Source organism: Misgurnus anguillicaudatus, chromosome 10 (genome assembly GCF_027580225.2).
Source record: "Misgurnus anguillicaudatus chromosome 10, ASM2758022v2, whole genome shotgun sequence".
Classification (NCBI taxonomy): domain Eukaryota; kingdom Metazoa; phylum Chordata; class Actinopteri; order Cypriniformes; family Cobitidae; genus Misgurnus; species Misgurnus anguillicaudatus.
In genome coordinates this window covers 4,327,902-4,346,316 of record NC_073346.2, presented here as the reverse complement: position 1 = coordinate 4,346,316, position 18,415 = coordinate 4,327,902, and the positions used below count along the sequence as shown (strand labels likewise).

At 49.9% G+C, this 18,415-nt stretch overlaps 25 non-coding genes across 25 annotated transcripts; 13 read left to right on the top strand and 12 right to left on the bottom strand.

The window, feature by feature from the left end:
• Positions 1-470: 470 nt before the first annotated feature.
• trnae-cuc (transfer RNA glutamic acid (anticodon CUC)) lies at positions 471-542 on the top strand. The gene has a single exon. It is a non-coding gene; the product is annotated as a tRNA-Glu (tRNA).
• A 268-nt stretch (positions 543-810) lies between these two features.
• trnar-acg (transfer RNA arginine (anticodon ACG)) lies at positions 811-883 on the bottom strand. The gene has a single exon. It is a non-coding gene; the product is annotated as a tRNA-Arg (tRNA).
• A 792-nt stretch (positions 884-1,675) lies between these two features.
• On the bottom strand, positions 1,676-1,758 carry trnal-cag (transfer RNA leucine (anticodon CAG)). The gene has a single exon. It is a non-coding gene; the product is annotated as a tRNA-Leu (tRNA).
• Positions 1,759-2,883: 1,125 nt separating this feature from the next.
• On the top strand, positions 2,884-2,957 carry trnam-cau (transfer RNA methionine (anticodon CAU)). The gene has a single exon. It is a non-coding gene; the product is annotated as a tRNA-Met (tRNA).
• Positions 2,958-3,049: 92 nt separating this feature from the next.
• On the top strand, positions 3,050-3,121 carry trnae-cuc (transfer RNA glutamic acid (anticodon CUC)). Its single transcript has one exon. It is a non-coding gene; the product is annotated as a tRNA-Glu (tRNA).
• Positions 3,122-3,389: 268 nt separating this feature from the next.
• trnar-acg (transfer RNA arginine (anticodon ACG)) lies at positions 3,390-3,462 on the bottom strand. The gene has a single exon. It is a non-coding gene; the product is annotated as a tRNA-Arg (tRNA).
• Positions 3,463-4,254: 792 nt separating this feature from the next.
• trnal-cag (transfer RNA leucine (anticodon CAG)) lies at positions 4,255-4,337 on the bottom strand. Its single transcript has one exon. It is a non-coding gene; the product is annotated as a tRNA-Leu (tRNA).
• A 1,124-nt stretch (positions 4,338-5,461) lies between these two features.
• Positions 5,462-5,535, top strand: trnam-cau (transfer RNA methionine (anticodon CAU)). The gene has a single exon. It is a non-coding gene; the product is annotated as a tRNA-Met (tRNA).
• Positions 5,536-5,627: 92 nt separating this feature from the next.
• trnae-cuc (transfer RNA glutamic acid (anticodon CUC)) lies at positions 5,628-5,699 on the top strand. The gene has a single exon. It is a non-coding gene; the product is annotated as a tRNA-Glu (tRNA).
• A 268-nt stretch (positions 5,700-5,967) lies between these two features.
• On the bottom strand, positions 5,968-6,040 carry trnar-acg (transfer RNA arginine (anticodon ACG)). The gene has a single exon. It is a non-coding gene; the product is annotated as a tRNA-Arg (tRNA).
• Positions 6,041-6,832: 792 nt separating this feature from the next.
• trnal-cag (transfer RNA leucine (anticodon CAG)) lies at positions 6,833-6,915 on the bottom strand. The gene has a single exon. It is a non-coding gene; the product is annotated as a tRNA-Leu (tRNA).
• A 1,124-nt stretch (positions 6,916-8,039) lies between these two features.
• Positions 8,040-8,113, top strand: trnam-cau (transfer RNA methionine (anticodon CAU)). Its single transcript has one exon. It is a non-coding gene; the product is annotated as a tRNA-Met (tRNA).
• A 92-nt stretch (positions 8,114-8,205) lies between these two features.
• trnae-cuc (transfer RNA glutamic acid (anticodon CUC)) lies at positions 8,206-8,277 on the top strand. The gene has a single exon. It is a non-coding gene; the product is annotated as a tRNA-Glu (tRNA).
• A 268-nt stretch (positions 8,278-8,545) lies between these two features.
• trnar-acg (transfer RNA arginine (anticodon ACG)) lies at positions 8,546-8,618 on the bottom strand. The gene has a single exon. It is a non-coding gene; the product is annotated as a tRNA-Arg (tRNA).
• Positions 8,619-9,437: 819 nt separating this feature from the next.
• trnam-cau (transfer RNA methionine (anticodon CAU)) lies at positions 9,438-9,511 on the top strand. Its single transcript has one exon. It is a non-coding gene; the product is annotated as a tRNA-Met (tRNA).
• A 92-nt stretch (positions 9,512-9,603) lies between these two features.
• Positions 9,604-9,675, top strand: trnae-cuc (transfer RNA glutamic acid (anticodon CUC)). Its single transcript has one exon. It is a non-coding gene; the product is annotated as a tRNA-Glu (tRNA).
• A 268-nt stretch (positions 9,676-9,943) lies between these two features.
• Positions 9,944-10,016, bottom strand: trnar-acg (transfer RNA arginine (anticodon ACG)). The gene has a single exon. It is a non-coding gene; the product is annotated as a tRNA-Arg (tRNA).
• A 792-nt stretch (positions 10,017-10,808) lies between these two features.
• Positions 10,809-10,891, bottom strand: trnal-cag (transfer RNA leucine (anticodon CAG)). Its single transcript has one exon. It is a non-coding gene; the product is annotated as a tRNA-Leu (tRNA).
• A 2,261-nt stretch (positions 10,892-13,152) lies between these two features.
• trnae-cuc (transfer RNA glutamic acid (anticodon CUC)) lies at positions 13,153-13,224 on the top strand. The gene has a single exon. It is a non-coding gene; the product is annotated as a tRNA-Glu (tRNA).
• Positions 13,225-13,492: 268 nt separating this feature from the next.
• Positions 13,493-13,565, bottom strand: trnar-acg (transfer RNA arginine (anticodon ACG)). Its single transcript has one exon. It is a non-coding gene; the product is annotated as a tRNA-Arg (tRNA).
• A 792-nt stretch (positions 13,566-14,357) lies between these two features.
• Positions 14,358-14,440, bottom strand: trnal-cag (transfer RNA leucine (anticodon CAG)). The gene has a single exon. It is a non-coding gene; the product is annotated as a tRNA-Leu (tRNA).
• A 1,124-nt stretch (positions 14,441-15,564) lies between these two features.
• trnam-cau (transfer RNA methionine (anticodon CAU)) lies at positions 15,565-15,638 on the top strand. Its single transcript has one exon. It is a non-coding gene; the product is annotated as a tRNA-Met (tRNA).
• Positions 15,639-15,730: 92 nt separating this feature from the next.
• Positions 15,731-15,802, top strand: trnae-cuc (transfer RNA glutamic acid (anticodon CUC)). The gene has a single exon. It is a non-coding gene; the product is annotated as a tRNA-Glu (tRNA).
• A 1,812-nt stretch (positions 15,803-17,614) lies between these two features.
• trnae-cuc (transfer RNA glutamic acid (anticodon CUC)) lies at positions 17,615-17,686 on the top strand. Its single transcript has one exon. It is a non-coding gene; the product is annotated as a tRNA-Glu (tRNA).
• A 268-nt stretch (positions 17,687-17,954) lies between these two features.
• Positions 17,955-18,027, bottom strand: trnar-acg (transfer RNA arginine (anticodon ACG)). Its single transcript has one exon. It is a non-coding gene; the product is annotated as a tRNA-Arg (tRNA).
• Between the last annotated feature and the right edge of the window lie 388 nt (positions 18,028-18,415).

The window sequence follows — 18,415 nt, the reverse complement described above, 5'->3', positions numbered from 1 at the left end:
TTTATAATGGGTTTTATCTAGCCTGAGAGCATGTGCGCCAAGATCGTCCAGCAACGGCAGGCGTGCCATTCTCGACACCATTTAAAAGACGATAGGAATCCTGGGCATGACATAGCCCCTCTGTGTCTCCTTGAAGTTGTTTCTGTACGTGTAACATATTAAGAACCCGAAGGTCCTCAGTGTGGGTAGCCAGAGTGCAAGAAGCCCAGTCGTGCTCTCCTCGCAGGAGTTTCCTCGCTGGTGGCGCACAAAATGCCACGCAACCAGACGCAAGGGGCCACCCAGGAGCCGCCGGTCTGGGCGTGCCTCGTTGGCGCAGTTAGGCAGCACGTCAGTCTCATAATCTGAAGGTCGTGAGTTCGAGCCTCACACGGGGCAGGGTGCCCTTTTGTCGACTAGTTTGAGACTTTAGCCCCGTTTTCCTTCCGCACAGTGTGCCAGGCATCCACGGCCTGAAGGCCAGCGTGTCCTCCCTGGTGGTCTAGTGGCTAGGATTCGGCGCTCTCACCGCCGCGGCCCGGGTTCGATTCCCGGTCAGGGAACGCTCTTTTGACGTGCGCTTGCCTTTTTCACCGGCCGGGTTATGCGCAACGCTGGCTTCGAAGGCAAGGATCGCAGCACCTCCAAGAGGCAAAGCTTCACTGCCTCCGGCCCATCGACCTAAGGTTGGACGGCTAAATTGCCTGCCTGCAGTCCTGCGCTCCGCCATCTGAGCAATCAGAGCCTGGTGTGCGTCCTCTGCTCTACTGAGGCATGTTGACGCAGGACAGCAGACACCCAACGTGTGGGAGGAAGGAGTAAAAACAGGATCGAGCCAGCCAGGAGTCGAACCTAGAATCTTCTGATCCGTAGTCAGACGCGTTATCCATTGCGCCACTGGCCCAACGCCAGAAACCAGGGAAGTCATGCTTGGAGAAGACAGCTGGATTCTGGAGGCCAGCTGCAAAACTTCATTATTAAATATTAATCCGGTTTTACTCTGCCATCATTAAATCCATTATTACACAATCAATAATTATATGGTTCCCTGCTGCAGCAGCCAAGGACAAGGCCAAGCTGCAGCGGGTGATCCGCTCGGCAGAGAGAGTGATCAACACCTCTCTACCTTCTCTGGAATCCCTTCACAACCTCAGGGCTGTGAGAAGGGCAAGAAAAATTATGTCTGACCCATCTCATCCAGGCTGTACCATGTTTCAGCTGCTCCCTTCAGGTAGAAGGCTTCGGCTCCCGAGAACTGCAAAATCCCGGCATCGCCTGAGCTTCTTTCCCACGGCCGCCTGGCTGCTTAATGACAGTTCAATTCCTTTTCAGGACTGAATGCACTGTTTGCACTTTATTGTTTCTATTACTCCTACTTTTATCATTCAGTATTAGTGTAAGTATCATTATTACTCTTAGCACCTTCCATTCACCTTCCATATGACTGTGTATTGTCATATCTTGTTCTGTCTTAATGTTTCGTTTGCCACATTACATCCATGCGTGACTGGCTGTAAAGAATTCCAATTGTGTTTGACACTATATTGCAATAAATTGAACCTTGAACCTTCATCTCTACCAAAATGGGAAACCGGGTCGTCCCCCGCGTGCCTGTCTCCTGGCGTCTTTGAAAAGGACGCTCCCTCGGAAGAAAGCGCGATACACAGCACGGGTGGCTACAACAAAGGCAACAGAATGTCAGAAGTGGGATTCGAACCCACGCCTCCAGAGGAGACTGCGACCTGAACGCAGCGCCTTAGACCGCTCGGCCATCCTGACCACCCCAGCTGGCCCGAGCGAGTCGATTGCACTCCTCAGCGAATGTGCCGGTGTAACTTTTGGAATGACTCACGATTTTATTGCCTTCATGCAGCTCATCTTTAATTCTTATTTATTTCTTCACAAACGCCTTGAAATAGTGACGAATGTGGATTTTTCGAAATGAGGAACAATGTGCCCGAAGACTTTCATTTGCCAAAAGCACACGCAGCCCGTCTCCATATACCCTGTAACGGATGCTGTCAAAGTGGTTTTGCATTCAATGATCCTTTCCCCCTTGATCATACTGTTTTAGAACAGGGTCACAAAAAAGGAATCGCCATTCTCAGACCCTGCTCGTTCTACTTGAACGCGCAATGAAAATACTTGATCAAATGCGGATGGACGCCGGCATTGCAATTTAGCGAAAAAGCGCCATCTCTGTACGTCTCAGGGCCTTTTTATGGTTCGCAGTTGCCTTCTAATGTAGACAACAGTTAACCATACGGCGGCGACATCCTTAAAAGAACCGGTGGCATTGTGTCTCGAGCACACAAGGCAAACAAGAGATTCTTCAAGAGGTGAGTGCGAAGTACAGTTTACTGCCACAGGCAATGGCCGCAGAGCTTTTACTTTAACAGACTCTAATACGTGGAACACGTCACCAACTTACATAGGACAGTCTTTCAACTTTAGCACAATTTAAGTTTTTCTACTAGATAATGAGGCTAAAGACGAGCCAAACACGTGATCACTGAATAACTGGGACTTTGCATTGTGGATATGTAACGTTATTCCATTAATCTGTCAGCTGTGTCAAATGTGTCAAATATAAGTGTTTATTTATAATGGGTTTTATCTAGCCTGAGAGCATGTGCGCCAAGATCGTCCAGCAACGGCAGGCGTGCCATTCTCGACACCATTTAAAAGACGATAGGAATCCTGGGCATGACATAGCCCCTCTGTGTCTCCTTGAAGTTGTTTCTGTACGTGTAACATATTAAGAACGAGAAGGTCCTCAGTGTGGGTAGCCAGAGTGCAAGAAGCCCAGTCGTGCTCTCCTCGCAGAAGTTTCCTCGCTGGTGGCGCACAAAATGCCACGCAACCAGACGCAAGGGGCCACCCAGGAGCCGTCGGTCTGGGCGTGCCTCGTTGGCGCAGTTAGGCAGCGCGTCAGTCTCATAATCTGAAGGTCGTGAGTTCGAGCCTCACACGGGGCAGGGTGCCCTTTTGTCGACTAGTTTGAGACTTTAGCCCCGTTTTCCTTCCGCACAGTGTGCCAGGCATCCACGGCCTGAAGGCCAGCGTGTCCTCCCTGGTGGTCTAGTGGCTAGGATTCGGCGCTCTCACCGCCGCGGCCCGGGTTCGATTCCCGGTCAGGGAACGCTCTTTTGACGTGCGCTTGCCTTTTTCACCGGCCGGGTTATGCGCAACGCTGGCTTCGAAGGCAAGGATCGCAGCACCTCCAAGAGGCAAAGCTTCACTGCCTCCGGCCCATCGACCTAAGGTTGGACGGCTAAATTGCCTGCCTGCAGTCCTGCGCTCCGCCATCTGAGCAATCAGAGCCTGGTGTGCGTCCTCTGCTCTACTGAGGCATGTTGACGCAGGACAGCAGACACCCAACGTGTGGGAGGAAGGAGTAAAAACAGGATCGAGCCAGCCAGGAGTCGAACCTAGAATCTTCTGATCCGTAGTCAGACGCGTTATCCATTGCGCCACTGGCCCAACGCCAGAAACCAGGGAAGTCATGCTTGGAGAAGACAGCTGGATTCTGGAGGCCAGCTGCAAAACTTCATTATTAAATATTAATCCGGTTTTACTCTGCCATCATTAAATCCATTATTACACAATCAATAATTACATGGTTCCCTGCTGCAGCAGCCAAGGACAAGGCCAAGCTGCAGCGGGTGATCCGCTCGGCAGAGAGAGTGATCAACACCTCTCTACCTTCTCTGGAATCCCTTCACAACCTCAGGGCTGTGAGAAGGGCAAGAAAAATTATGTCTGACCCATCTCATCCAGGCTGTACCATGTTTCAGCTGCTCCCTTCAGGTAGAAGGCTTCGGCTCCCGAGAACTGCAAAATCCCGGCATCGCCTGAGCTTCTTTCCCACGGCCGCCTGGCTGCTTAATGACAGTTCAATTCCTTTTCAGGACTGAATGCACTGTTTGCACTTTATTGTTTCTATTACTCCTACTTTTATCATTCAGTATTAGTGTAAGTATCATTATTACTCTTAGCACCTTCCATTCACCTTCCATATGACTGTGTATTGTCATATCTTGTTCTGTCTTAATGTTTCGTTTGCCACATTACATCCATGCGTGACTGGCTGTAAAGAATTCCAATTGTGTTTGACACTATATTGCAATAAATTGAACCTTGAACCTTCATCTCTACCAAAATGGGAAACCGGGTCGTCCCCCGCGTGTCTGTCTCCTGGCGTCTTTGAAAAGGACGCTCCCTCGGAAGAAAGCGCGATACACAGCACGGGTGGCTACAACAAAGGCAACAGAATGTCAGAAGTGGGATTCGAACCCACGCCTCCAGAGGAGACTGCGACCTGAACGCAGCGCCTTAGACCGCTCGGCCATCCTGACCACCCCAGCTGGCCCGAGCGAGTCGATTGCGCTCCTCAGCGAATGTGCCGGTGTAACTTTTGGAATGACTCACGATTTTATTGCCTTCATGCAGCTCATCTTTAATTCTTATTTATTTCTTCACAAACGCCTTGAAATAGTGACGAATGTGGATTTTTCGAAATGAGGAACAATGTGCCCGAAGCCTTTCATTTGCCAAAAGCACACGCAGCCCGTCTCCATATGCCCTGTAACGGATGCTGTCAAAGTGGTTTTGCATTCAATGATCCTTTCCCCCTTGATCATACTGTTTTAGAACAGGGTCACAAAACGGAATCGCCATTCTCAGACCCTGCTCGTTCTACTTGAACGCGCAATGAAAATACTTGATCAAATGCGGATGGACGCCGGCATTGCAATTTAGCGAAAAAGCGCCATCTCTGTACGTCTCAGGGCCTTTTTATGGTTCGCAGTTGCCTTCTAATGTAGACAACAGTTAACCATACGGCGGCGACATCCTTAAAAGAACCGGTGGCGTTGTGTCTCGAGCACACAAGGCAAACAAGAGATTCTTCAAGAGGTGAGTGCGAAGTACAGTTTACTGCCACAGGCAATGGCCGCAGAGCTTTTACTTTAACAGACTCTAATACGTGGAACACGTCACCAACTTACATAGGACAGTCTTTCAACTTTAGCACAATTTAAGTTTTTCTACTAGATAATGAGGCTAAAGACGAGCCAAACACGTGATCACTGAATAACTGGGACTTTGCATTGTGGATATGTAACGTTATTCCATTAATCTGTCAGCTGTGTCAAATGTGTCAAATGTAAGTGTTTATTTATAATGGGTTTTATCTAGCCTGAGAGCATGTGCGCCAAGATCGTCCAGCAACGGCAGGCGTGCCATTCTCGACACCATTTAAAAGACGATAGGAATCCTGGGCATGACATAGCCCCTCTGTGTCTCCTTGAAGTTGTTTCTGTACGTGTAACATATTAAGAACCCGAAGGTCCTCAGTGTGGGTAGCCAGAGTGCAAGAAGCCCAGTCGTGCTCTCCTCGCAGGAGTTTCCTCGCTGGTGGCGCACAAAATGCCACGCAACCAGACGCAAGGGGCCACCCAGGAGCCGCCGGTCTGGGCGTGCCTCGTTGGCGCAGTTAGGCAGCGCGTCAGTCTCATAATCTGAAGGTCGTGAGTTCGAGCCTCACACGGGGCAGGGTGCCCTTTTGTCGACTAGTTTGAGACTTTAGCCCCGTTTTCCTTCCGCACAGTGTGCCAGGCATCCACGGCCTGAAGGCCAGCGTGTCCTCCCTGGTGGTCTAGTGGCTAGGATTCGGCGCTCTCACCGCCGCGGCCCGGGTTCGATTCCCGGTCAGGGAACGCTCTTTTGACGTGCGCTTGCCTTTTTCACCGGCCGGGTTATGCGCAACGCTGGCTTCGAAGGCAAGGATCGCAGCACCTCCAAGAGGCAAAGCTTCACTGCCTCCGGCCCATCGACCTAAGGTTGGACGGCTAAATTGCCTGCCTGCAGTCCTGCGCTCCGCCATCTGAGCAATCAGAGCCTGGTGTGCGTCCTCTGCTCTACTGAGGCATGTTGACGCAGGACAGCAGACACCCAACGTGTGGGAGGAAGGAGTAAAAACAGGATCGAGCCAGCCAGGAGTCGAACCTAGAATCTTCTGATCCGTAGTCAGACGCGTTATCCATTGCGCCACTGGCCCAACGCCAGAAACCAGGGAAGTCATGCTTGGAGAAGACAGCTGGATTCTGGAGGCCAGCTGCAAAACTTCATTATTAAATATTAATCCGGTTTTACTCTGCCATCATTAAATCCATTATTACACAATCAATAATTACATGGTTCCCTGCTGCAGCAGCCAAGGACAAGGCCAAGCTGCAGCGGGTGATCCGCTCGGCAGAGAGAGTGATCAACACCTCTCTACCTTCTCTGGAATCCCTTCACAACCTCAGGGCTGTGAGAAGGGCAAGAAAAATTATGTCTGACCCATCTCATCCAGGCTGTACCATGTTTCAGCTGCTCCCTTCAGGTAGAAGGCTTCGGCTCCCGAGAACTGCAAAATCCCGGCATCGCCTGAGCTTCTTTCCCACGGCCGCCTGGCTGCTTAATGACAGTTCAATTCCTTTTCAGGACTGAATGCACTGTTTGCACTTTATTGTTTCTATTACTCCTACTTTTATCATTCAGTATTAGTGTAAGTATCATTATTACTCTTAGCACCTTCCATTCACCTTCCATATGACTGTGTATTGTCATATCTTGTTCTGTCTTAATGTTTCGTTTGCCACATTACATCCATGCGTGACTGGCTGTAAAGAATTCCAATTGTGTTTGACACTATATTGCAATAAATTGAACCTTGAACCTTCATCTCTACCAAAATGGGAAACCGGGTCGTCCCCCGCGTGCCTGTCTCCTGGCGTCTTTGAAAAGGACGCTCCCTCGGAAGAAAGCGCGATACACAGCACGGGTGGCTACAACAAAGGCAACAGAATGTCAGAAGTGGGATTCGAACCCACGCCTCCAGAGGAGACTGCGACCTGAACGCAGCGCCTTAGACCGCTCGGCCATCCTGACCACCCCAGCTGGCCCTAGCGAGTCGATTGCACTCCTCAGCGAATGTGCCGGTGTAACTTTTGGAATGACTCACGATTTTATTGCCTTCATGCAGCTCATCTTTAATTCTTATTTATTTCTTCACAAACGCCTTGAAATAGTGACGAATGTGGATTTTTCGAAATGAGGAACAATGTGCCCGAAGCCTTTCATTTGCCAAAAGCACACGCAGCCCGTCTCCATATGCCCTGTAACGGATGCTGTCAAAGTGGTTTTGCATTCAATGATCCTTTCCCGCCTGATCATACTGTTTTAGAACAGGGTCACAAAAAGGAATCGCCATTCTCAGACCCTGCTCGTTCTACTTGAACACGCAATGAAAATACTTGATCAAATGCGGATGGACGCCGGCATTGCAATTTAGCGAAAAAGCGCCATCTCTGTACGTCTCAGGGCCTTTTTATGGTTCGCAGTTGCCTTCTAATGTAGACAACAGTTAACCATACGGCGGCGACATCCTTAAAAGAACCGGTGGCATTGTGTCTCGAGCACACAAGGCAAACAAGAGATTCTTCAAGAGGTGAGTGCGAAGTACAGTTTACTGCCACAGGCAATGGCCGCAGAGCTTTTACTTTAACAGACTCTAATACGTGGAACACGTCACCAACTTACATAGGACAGTCTTTCAACTTTAGCACAATTTAAGTTTTTCTACTAGATAATGAGGCTAAAGACGAGCCAAACACGTGATCACTGAATAACTGGGACTTTGCATTGTGGATATGTAACGTTATTCCATTAATCTGTCAGCTGTGTCAAATGTGTCAAATGTAAGTGTTTATTTATAATGGGTTTTATCTAGCCTGAGAGCATGTGCGCCAAGATCGTCCAGCAACGGCAGGCGTGCCATTCTCGACACCATTTAAAAGACGATAGGAATCCTGGGCATGACATAGCCCCTCTGTGTCTCCTTGAAGTTGTTTCTGTACGTGTAACATATTAAGAACGAGAAGGTCCTCAGTGTGGGTAGCCAGAGTGCAAGAAGCCCAGTCGTGCTCTCCTCGCAGGAGTTTCCTCGCTGGTGGCGCACAAAATGCCACGCAACCAGACGCAAGGGGCCTCCCAGGAGCCGTCGGTCTGGGCGTGCCTCGTTGGCGCAGTTAGGCAGCGCGTCAGTCTCATAATCTGAAGGTCGTGAGTTCGAGCCTCACACGGGGCAGGGTGCCCTTTTGTCGACTAGTTTGAGACTTTAGCCCCGTTTTCCTTCCGCACAGTGTGCCAGGCATCCACGGCCTGAAGGCCAGCGTGTCCTCCCTGGTGGTCTAGTGGCTAGGATTCGGCGCTCTCACCGCCGCGGCCCGGGTTCGATTCCCGGTCAGGGAACGCTCTTTTGACGTGCGCTTGCCTTTTTCACCGGCCGGGTTATGCGCAACGCTGGCTTCGAAGGCAAGGATCGCAGCACCTCCAAGAGGCAAAGCTTCACTGCCTCCGGCCCATCGACCTAAGGTTGGACGGCTAAATTGCCTGCCTGCAGTCCTGCGCTCCGCCATCTGAGCAATCAGAGCCTGGTGTGCGTCCTCTGCTCTACTGAGGCATGTTGACGCAGGACAGCAGACACCCAACGTGTGGGAGGAAGGAGTAAACACAGGATCGAGCCAGCCAGGAGTCGAACCTAGAATCTTCTGATCCGTAGTCAGACGCGTTATCCATTGCACCACTGGCCCAACACCAGAAACCTGGGAAGTCATGCTTGGAGAAGACAGCTGGATCCTGGAGGCCAGCTGCAAAACTTCATTATTAAATATTAATCCGGTTTTACTCTGCCATCATTAAATCCATTATTACACAATCAATAATTATATGGTTCCCTGCTGCAGCAGCCAAGGACAAGGCCAAGCTGCAGCGGGTGATCCGCTCGGCAGAGAGAGTGATCAACACCTCTCTACCTTCTCTGGAATCCCTTCACAACCTCAGGGCTGTGAGAAGGGCAAGAAAAATTATGTCTGACCCATCTCATCCAGGCTGTACCATGTTTCAGCTGCTCCCTTCAGGTAGAAGGCTTCGGCTCCCGAGAACTGCAAAATCAACTTTAGCACAATTTAAGTTTTTCTACTAGATAATGAGGCTAAAGACGAGCCAAACACGTGATCACTGAATAACTGGGACTTTGCATTGTGGATATGTAACGTTATTCCATTAATCTGTCAGCTGTGTCAAATGTGTCAAATGTAAGTGTTTATTTATAATGGGTTTTATCTAGCCTGAGAGCATGTGCGCCAAGATCGTCCAGCAACGGCAGGCGTGCCATTCTCGACACCATTTAAAAGACGATAGGAATCCTGGGCATGACATAGCCCCTCTGTGTCTCCTTGAAGTTGTTTCTGTACGTGTAACATATTAAGAACGAGAAGGTCCTCAGTGTGGGTAGCCAGAGTGCAAGAAGCCCAGTCGTGCTCTCTTCGCAGGAGTTTCCTCGCTGGTGGCGCACAAAATGCCACGCAACCAGACGCAAGGGGCCACCCAGGAGCCGTCGGTCTGGGCGTGCCTCGTTGGCGCAGTTAGGCAGCGCATCAGTCTCATAATCTGAAGGTCGTGAGTTCGAGCCTCACACGGGGCAGGGTGCCCTTTTGTCGACTAGTTTGAGACTTTAGCCCCGTTTTCCTTCCGCACAGTGTGCCAGGCATCCACGGCCTGAAGGCCAGCGTGTCCTCCCTGGTGGTCTAGTGGCTAGGATTCGGCGCTCTCACCGCCGCGGCCCGGGTTCGATTCCCGGTCAGGGAACGCTCTTTTGACGTGCGCTTGCCTTTTTCACCGGCCGGGTTATGCGCAACGCTGGCTTCGAAGGCAAGGATCGCAGCACCTCCAAGAGGCAAAGCTTCACTGCCTCCGGCCCATCGACCTAAGGTTGGACGGCTAAATTGCCTGCCTGCAGTCCTGCGCTCCGCCATCTGAGCAATCAGAGCCTGGTGTGCGTCCTCTGCTCTACTGAGGCATGTTGACGCAGGACAGCAGACACCCAACGTGTGGGAGGAAGGAGTAAAAACAGGATCGAGCCAGCCAGGAGTCGAACCTAGAATCTTCTGATCCGTAGTCAGACGCGTTATCCATTGCGCCACTGGCCCAACGCCAGAAACCAGGGAAGTCATGCTTGGAGAAGACAGCTGGATTCTGGAGGCCAGCTGCAAAACTTCATTATTAAATATTAATCCGGTTTTACTCTGCCATCATTAAATCCATTATTACACAATCAATAATTACATGGTTCCCTGCTGCAGCAGCCAAGGACAAGGCCAAGCTGCAGCGGGTGATCCGCTCGGCAGAGAGAGTGATCAACACCTCTCTACCTACTCTGGAATCCCTTCACAACCTCAGGGCTGTGAGAAGGGCAAGAAAAATTATGTCTGACCCATCTCATCCAGGCTGTACCATGTTTCAGCTGCTCCCTTCAGGTAGAAGGCTTCGGCTCCCGAGAACTGCAAAATCCCGGCATCGCCTGAGCTTCTTTCCCACGGCCGCCTGGCTGCTTAATGACAGTTCAATTCCTTTTCAGGACTGAATGCACTGTTTGCACTTTATTGTTTCTATTACTCCTACTTTTATCATTCAGTATTAGTGTAAGTATCATTATTACTCTTAGCACCTTCCATTCACCTTCCATATGACTGTGTATTGTCATATCTTGTTCTGTCTTAATGTTTCGTTTGCCACATTACATCCATGCGTGACTGGCTGTAAAGAATTCCAATTGTGTTTGACACTATATTGCAATAAATTGAACCTTGAACCTTCATCTCTACCAAAATGGGAAACCGGGTCGTCCCCCGCGTGCCTGTCTCCTGGCGTCTTTGAAAAGGACGCTCCCTCGGAAGAAAGCGCGATACACAGCACGGGTGGCTACAACAAAGGCAACAGAATGTCAGAAGTGGGATTCGAACCCACGCCTCCAGAGGAGACTGCGACCTGAACGCAGCGCCTTAGACCGCTCGGCCATCCTGACCACCCCAGCTGGCCCGAGCGAGTCGATTGCGCTCCTCAGCGAATGTGCCGGTGTAACTTTTGGAATGACTCACGATTTTATTGCCTTCATGCAGCTCATCTTTAATTCTTATTTATTTCTTCACAAACGCCTTGAAATAGTGACGAATGTGGATTTTTCGAAATGAGGAACAATGTGCCCGAAGCCTTTCATTTGCCAAAAGCACACGCAGCCCGTCTCCATATGCCCTGTAACGGATGCTGTCAAAGTGGTTTTGCATTCAATGATCCTTTCCCGCCTGATCATACTGTTTTAGAACAGGGTCACAAAAAGGAATCGCCATTCTCAGACCCTGCTCGTTCTACTTGAACGCGCAATGAAAATACTTGATCAAATGCGGATGGACGCCGGCATTGCAATTTAGCGAAAAAGCGCCATCTCTGTACGTCTCAGGGCCTTTTTATGGTTCGCAGTTGCCTTCTAATGTAGACAACAGTTAACCATACGGCGGCAACATCCTTAAAAGAACCGGTGGCATTGTGTCTCGAGCACACAAGGCAAACAAGAGATTCTTCAAGAGGTGAGTGCGAAGTACAGTTTACTGCCACAGGCAATGGCCGCAGAGCTTTTACTTTAACAGACTCTAATACGTGGAACACGTCACCAACTTACATATGACAGTCTTTCAACTTTAGCACAATTTAAGTTTTTCTACTAGATAATGAGGCTAAAGACGAGCCAAACACGTGATCACTGAATAACTGGGACTTTGCATTGTGGATATGTAACGTTATTCCATTAATCTGTCAGCTGTGTCAAATGTGTCAAATGTAAGTGTTTATTTATAATGGGTTTTATCTAGCCTGAGAGCATGTGCGCCAAGATCGTCCAGCAACGGCAGGCGTGCCATTCTCGACACCATTTAAAAGACGATAGGAATCCTGGGCATGACATAGCCCCTCTGTGTCTCCTTGAAGTTGTTTCTGTACGTGTAACATATTAAGAACGAGAAGGTCCTCAGTGTGGGTAGCCAGAGTGCAAGAAGCCCAGTCGTGCTCTTCAAGAGGTGAGTGCGAAGTACAGTTTACTGCCACAGGCAATGGCCGCAGAGCTTTTACTTTAACAGACTCTAATACGTGGAACACGTCACCAACTTACATAGGACAGTCTTTCAACTTTAGCACAATTTAAGTTTTTCTACTAGATAATGAGGCTAAAGACGAGCCAAACACGTGATCACTGAATAACTGGGACTTTGCATTGTGGATATGTAACGTTATTCCATTAATCTGTCAGCTGTGTCAAATGTGTCAAATGTAAGTGTTTATTTATAATGGGTTTTATCTAGCCTGAGAGCATGTGCGCCAAGATCGTCCAGCAACGGCAGGCGTGCCATTCTCGACACCATTTAAAAGACGATAGGAATCCTGGGCATGACATAGCCCCTCTGTGTCTCCTTGAAGTTGTTTCTGTACGTGTAACATATTAAGAACGAGAAGGTCCTCAGTGTGGGTAGCCAGAGTGCAAGAAGCCCAGTCGTGCTCTTCAAGAGGTGAGTGCGAAGTACAGTTTACTGCCACAGGCAATGGCCGCAGAGCTTTTACTTTAACAGACTCTAATACGTGGAACACGTCACCAACTTACATAGGACAGTCTTTCAACTTTAGCACAATTTAAGTTTTTCTACTAGATAATGAGGCTAAAGACGAGCCAAACACGTGATCACTGAATAACTGGGACTTTGCATTGTGGATATGTAACGTTATTCCATTAATCTGTCAGCTGTGTCAAATGTGTCAAATGTAAGTGTTTATTTATAATGGGTTTTATCTAGCCTGAGAGCATGTGCGCCAAGATCGTCCAGCAACGGCAGGCGTGCCATTCTCGACACCATTTAAAAGACGATAGGAATCCTGGGCATGACATAGCCCCTCTGTGTCTCCTTGAAGTTGTTTCTGTACGTGTAACATATTAAGAACGAGAAGGTCCTCAGTGTGGGTAGCCAGAGTGCAAGAAGCCCAGTCGTGCTCTCCTCGCAGGAGTTTCCTCGCTGGTGGCGCACAAAATGCCACGCAACCAGACGCAAGGGGCCACCCAGGAGCCGTCGGTCTGGGCGTGATTGTTGGCGCAGTTAGGCAGCGCGTCAGTCTCATAATCTGAAGGTCGTGAGTTCGAGCCTCACACGGGGCAGGGTGCCCTTTTGTCGACTAGTTTGAGACTTTAGCCCCGTTTTCCTTCCGCACAGTGTGCCAGGCATCCACGGCCTGAAGGCCAGCGTGTCCTCCCTGGTGGTCTAGTGGCTAGGATTCGGCGCTCTCACCGCCGCGGCCCGGGTTCGATTCCCGGTCAGGGAACGCTCTTTTGACGTGCGCTTGCCTTTTTCACCGGCCGGGTTATGCGCAACGCTGGCTTCGAAGGCAAGGATCGCAGCACCTCCAAGAGGCAAAGCTTCACTGCCTCCGGCCCATCGACCTAAGGTTGGACGGCTAAATTGCCTGCCTGCAGTCCTGCGCTCCGCCATCTGAGCAATCAGAGCCTGGTGTGCGTCCTCTGCTCTACTGAGGCATGTTGACGCAGGACAGCAGACACCCAACGTGTGGGAGGAAGGAGTAAAAACAGGATCGAGCCAGCCAGGAGTCGAACCTAGAATCTTCTGATCCGTAGTCAGACGCGTTATCCATTGCGCCACTGGCCCAACGCCAGAAACCAGGGAAGTCATGCTTGGAGAAGACAGCTGGATTCTGGAGGCCAGCTGCAAAACTTCATTATTAAATATTAATCCGGTTTTACTCTGCCATCATTAAATCCATTATTACACAATCAATAATTACATGGTTCCCTGCTGCAGCAGCCAAGGACAAGGCCAAGCTGCAGCGGGTGATCCGCTCGGCAGAGAGAGTGATCAACACCTCTCTACCTTCTCTGGAATCCCTTCACAACCTCAGGGCTGTGAGAAGGGCAAGAAAAATTATGTCTGACCCATCTCATCCAGGCTGTACCATGTTTCAGCTGCTCCCTTCAGGTAGAAGGCTTCGGCTCCCGAGAACTGCAAAATCCCGGCATCGCCTGAGCTTCTTTCCCACGGCCGCCTGGCTGCTTAATGACAGTTCAATTCCTTTTCAGGACTGAATGCACTGTTTGCACTTTATTGTTTCTATTACTCCTACTTTTATCATTCAGTATTAGTGTAAGTATCATTATTACTCTTAGCACCTTCCATTCACCTTCCATATGACTGTGTATTGTCATATCTTGTTCTGTCTTAATGTTTCGTTTGCCACATTACATCCATGCGTGACTGGCTGTAAAGAATTCCAATTGTGTTTGACACTATATTGCAATAAATTGAACCTTGAACCTTCATCTCTACACAAATGGGAAACCGGGTCGTCCCCCGCGTGCCTGTCTCCTGGCGTCTTTGAAAAGGACGCTCCCTCGGAAGAAAGCGCGATACACAGCACGGGTGGCTACAACAAAGGCAACAGAATGTCAGAAGTGGGATTCGAACCCACGCCTCCAGAGGAGACTGCGACCTGAACGCAGCGCCTTAGACCGCTCGGCCATCCTGACCACCCCAGCTGGCCCGAGCGAGTCGATTGCGCTCCTCAGCGAATGTGCCGGTGTAACTTTTGGAATGACTCACGATTTTATTGCCTTCATGCAGCTCATCTTTAATTCTTATTTATTTCTTCACAAACGCCTTGAAATAGTGACGAATGTGGATTTTTCGAAATGAGGAACAATGTGCCCGAAGCCTTTCATTTGCCAAAAGCACACGCAGCCCGTCTCCATATGCCCTGTAACGGATGCTGTCAAAGTGGTTTTGCATTCAATGATCCTTTCCCGCCTGATCATACTGTTTTAGAACAGGGTCACAAAAAGGAATCGCCATTCTCAGACCCTGCTCGTTCTACTTGAACGCGCAATGAAAATACTTGATCAAATGCGGATGGACGCCGGCATTGCAATTTAGCGAAAAAGCGCCATCTCTGTACGTCTCAGGGCCTTTTTATGGTTCGCAGTTGCCTTCTAATGTAGACAACAGTTAACCATACGGCGGCGACATCCTTAAAAGAACCGGTGGCATTGTGTCTCGAGCACACAAGGCAAACAAGAGATTCTTCAAGAGGTGAGTGCGAAGTACAGTTTACTGCCACAGGCAATGGCCGCAGAGCTTTTACTTTAACAGACTCTAATACGTGGAACACGTCACCAACTTACATAGGACAGTCTTTCAACTTTAGCACAATTTAAGTTTTTCTACTAGATAATGAGGCTAAAGACGAGCCAAACACGTGATCACTGAATAACTGGGACTTTGCATTGTGGATATGTAACGTTATTCCATTAATCTGTCAGCTGTGTCAAATGTGTCAAATGTAAGTGTTTATTTATAATGGGTTTTATCTAGCCTGAGAGCATGTGCGCCAAGATCGTCCAGCAACGGCAGGCGTGCCATTCTCGACACCATTTAAAAGACGATAGGAATCCTGGGCATGACATAGCCCCTCTGTGTCTCCTTGAAGTTGTTTCTGTACGTGTAACATATTAAGAACGAGAAGGTCCTCAGTGTGGGTAGCCAGAGTGCAAGAAGCCCAGTCGTGCTCTCCTCGCAGGAGTTTCCTCGCTGGTGGCGCACAAAATGCCACGCAACCAGACGCAAGGGGCCACCCAGGAGCCGTCAGTCTGGGCGTGCCTCGTTGGCGCAGTTAGGCAGCGCGTCAGTCTCATAATCTGAAGGTCGTGAGTTCGAGCCTCACACGGGGCAGGGTGCCCTTTTGTCGACTAGTTTGAGACTTTAGCCCCGTTTTCCTTCCGCACAGTGTGCCAGGCATCCACGGCCTGAAGGCCAGCGTGTCCTCCCTGGTGGTCTAGTGGCTAGGATTCGGCGCTCTCACCGCCGCGGCCCGGGTTCGATTCCCGGTCAGGGAACGCTCTTTTGACGTGCGCTTGCCTTTTTCACCGGCCGGGTTATGCGCAACGCTGGCTTCGAAGGCAAGGATCGCAGCACCTCCAAGAGGCAAAGCTTCACTGCCTCCGGCCCATCGACCTAAGGTTGGACGGCTAAATTGCCTGCCTGCAGTCCTGCGCTCCGCCATCTGAGCAATCAGAGCCTGGTGTGCGTCCTCTGCTCTACTGAGGCATGTTGACGCAGGACAGCAGACACCCAACGTGTGGGAGGAAGGAGTAAACACAGGATCGAGCCAGCCAGGAGTCGAACCTAGAATCTTCTGATCCGTAGTCAGACGCGTTATCCATTGCACCACTGGCCCAACACCAGAAACCAGGGAAGTCATGCTTGGAGAAGACAGCTGGATCCTGGAGGCCAGCTGCAAAACTTCATTATTAAATATTAATCCGGTTTTACTCTGCCATCATTAAATCCATTATTACACAATCAATAATTATATGGTTCCCTGCTGCAGCAGCCAAGGACAAGGCCAAGCTGCAGCGGGTGATCCGCTCGGCAGAGAGAGTGATCAACACCTCTCTACCTTCTCTGGAATCCCTTCACAACCTCAGGGCTGTGAGAAGGGCAAGAAAAATTATGTCTGACCCATCTCATCCAGGCTGTACCATGTTTCAGCTGCTCCCTTCAGGTAGAAGGCTTCGGCTCCCGAGAACTGCAAAATCAACTTTAGCACAATTTAAGTTTTTCTACTAGATAATGAGGCTAAAGACGAGCCAAACACGTGATCACTGAATAACTGGGACTTTGCATTGTGGATATGTAACGTTATTCCATTAATCTGTCAGCTGTGTCAAATGTGTCAAATGTAAGTGTTTATTTATAATGGGTTTTATCTAGCCTGAGAGCATGTGCGCCAAGATCGTCCAGCAACGGCAGGCGTGCCATTCTCGACACCATTTAAAAGACGATAGCAATCCTGGGCATGACATAGCCCCTCTGTGTCTCCTTGAAGTTGTTTCTGTACGTGTAACATATTAAGAACGAGAAGGTCCTCAGTGTGGGTAGCCAGAGTGCAAGAAGCCCAGTCGTGCTCTTCAAGAGGTGAGTGCGAAGTACAGTTTACTGCCACAGGCAATGGCCGCAGAGCTTTTACTTTAACAGACTCTAATACGTGGAACACGTCACCAACTTACATAGGACAGTCTTTCAACTTTAGCACAATTTAAGTTTTTCTACTAGATAATGAGGCTAAAGACGAGCCAAACACGTGATCACTGAATAACTGGGACTTTGCATTGTGGATATGTAACGTTATTCCATTAATCTGTCAGCTGTGTCAAATGTGTCAAATGTAAGTGTTTATTTATAATGGGTTTTATCTAGCCTGAGAGCATGTGCGCCAAGATCGTCCAGCAACGGCAGGCGTGCCATTCTCGACACCATTTAAAAGACGATAGGAATCCTGGGCATGACATAGCCCCTCTGTGTCTCCTTGAAGTTGTTTCTGTACGTGTAACATATTAAGAACGAGAAGGTCCTCAGTGTGGGTAGCCAGAGTGCAAGAAGCCCAGTCGTGCTCTCCTCGCAGGAGTTTCCTCGCTGGTGGCGCACAAAATGCCACGCAACCAGACGCAAGGGGCCTCCCAGGAGCCGTCGGTCTGGGCGTGCCTCGTTGGCGCAGTTAGGCAGCGCGTCAGTCTCATAATCTGAAGGTCGCGAGTTCGAGCCTCACACGGGGCAGGGTGCCCTTTTGTCGACTAGTTTGAGACTTTAGCCCCGTTTTCCTTCCGCACAGTGTGCCAGGCATCCACGGCCTGAAGGCCAGCGTGTCCTCCCTGGTGGTCTAGTGGCTAGGATTCGGCGCTCTCACCGCCGCGGCCCGGGTTCGATTCCCGGTCAGGGAACGCTCTTTTGACGTGCGCTTGCCTTTTTCACCGGCCGGGTTATGCGCAACGCTGGCTTCGAAGGCAAGGATCGCAGCACCTCCAAGAGGCAAAGCTTCACTGCCTCCGGCCCATCGACCTAAGGTTGGACGGCTAAATTGCCTGCCTGCAGTCCTGCGCTCCGCCATCTGAGCAATCAGAGCCTGGTGTGCGTCCTCTGCTCTACTGAGGCATGTTGACGCAGGACAGCAGACACCCAACGTGTGGGAGGAAGGAGTAAAAACAGGATCGAGCCAGCCAGGAGTCGAACCTAGAATCTTCTGATCCGTAGTCAGACGCGTTATCCATTGCGCCACTGGCCCAACGCCAGAGACCAGGGAAGTCATGCTTGGAGAAGACAGCTGGATTCTGGAGGCCAGCTGCAAAACTTCATTATTAAATATTAATCCGGTTTTACTCTGCCATCATTAAATCCATTATTACACAATCAATAATTACATGGTTCCCTGCTGCAGCAGCCAAGGACAAGGCCAAGCTGCAGCGGGTGATCCGCTCGGCAGAGAGAGTGATCAACACCTCTCTACCTTCTCTGGAATCCCTTCACAACCTCAGGGCTGTGAGAAGGGCAAGAAAAATTATGTCTGACCCATCTCATCCAGGCTGTACCATGTTTCAGCTGCTCCCTTCAGGTAGAAGGCTTCGGCTCCCGAGAACTGCAAAATCCCGGCATCGCCTGAGCTTCTTTCCCAC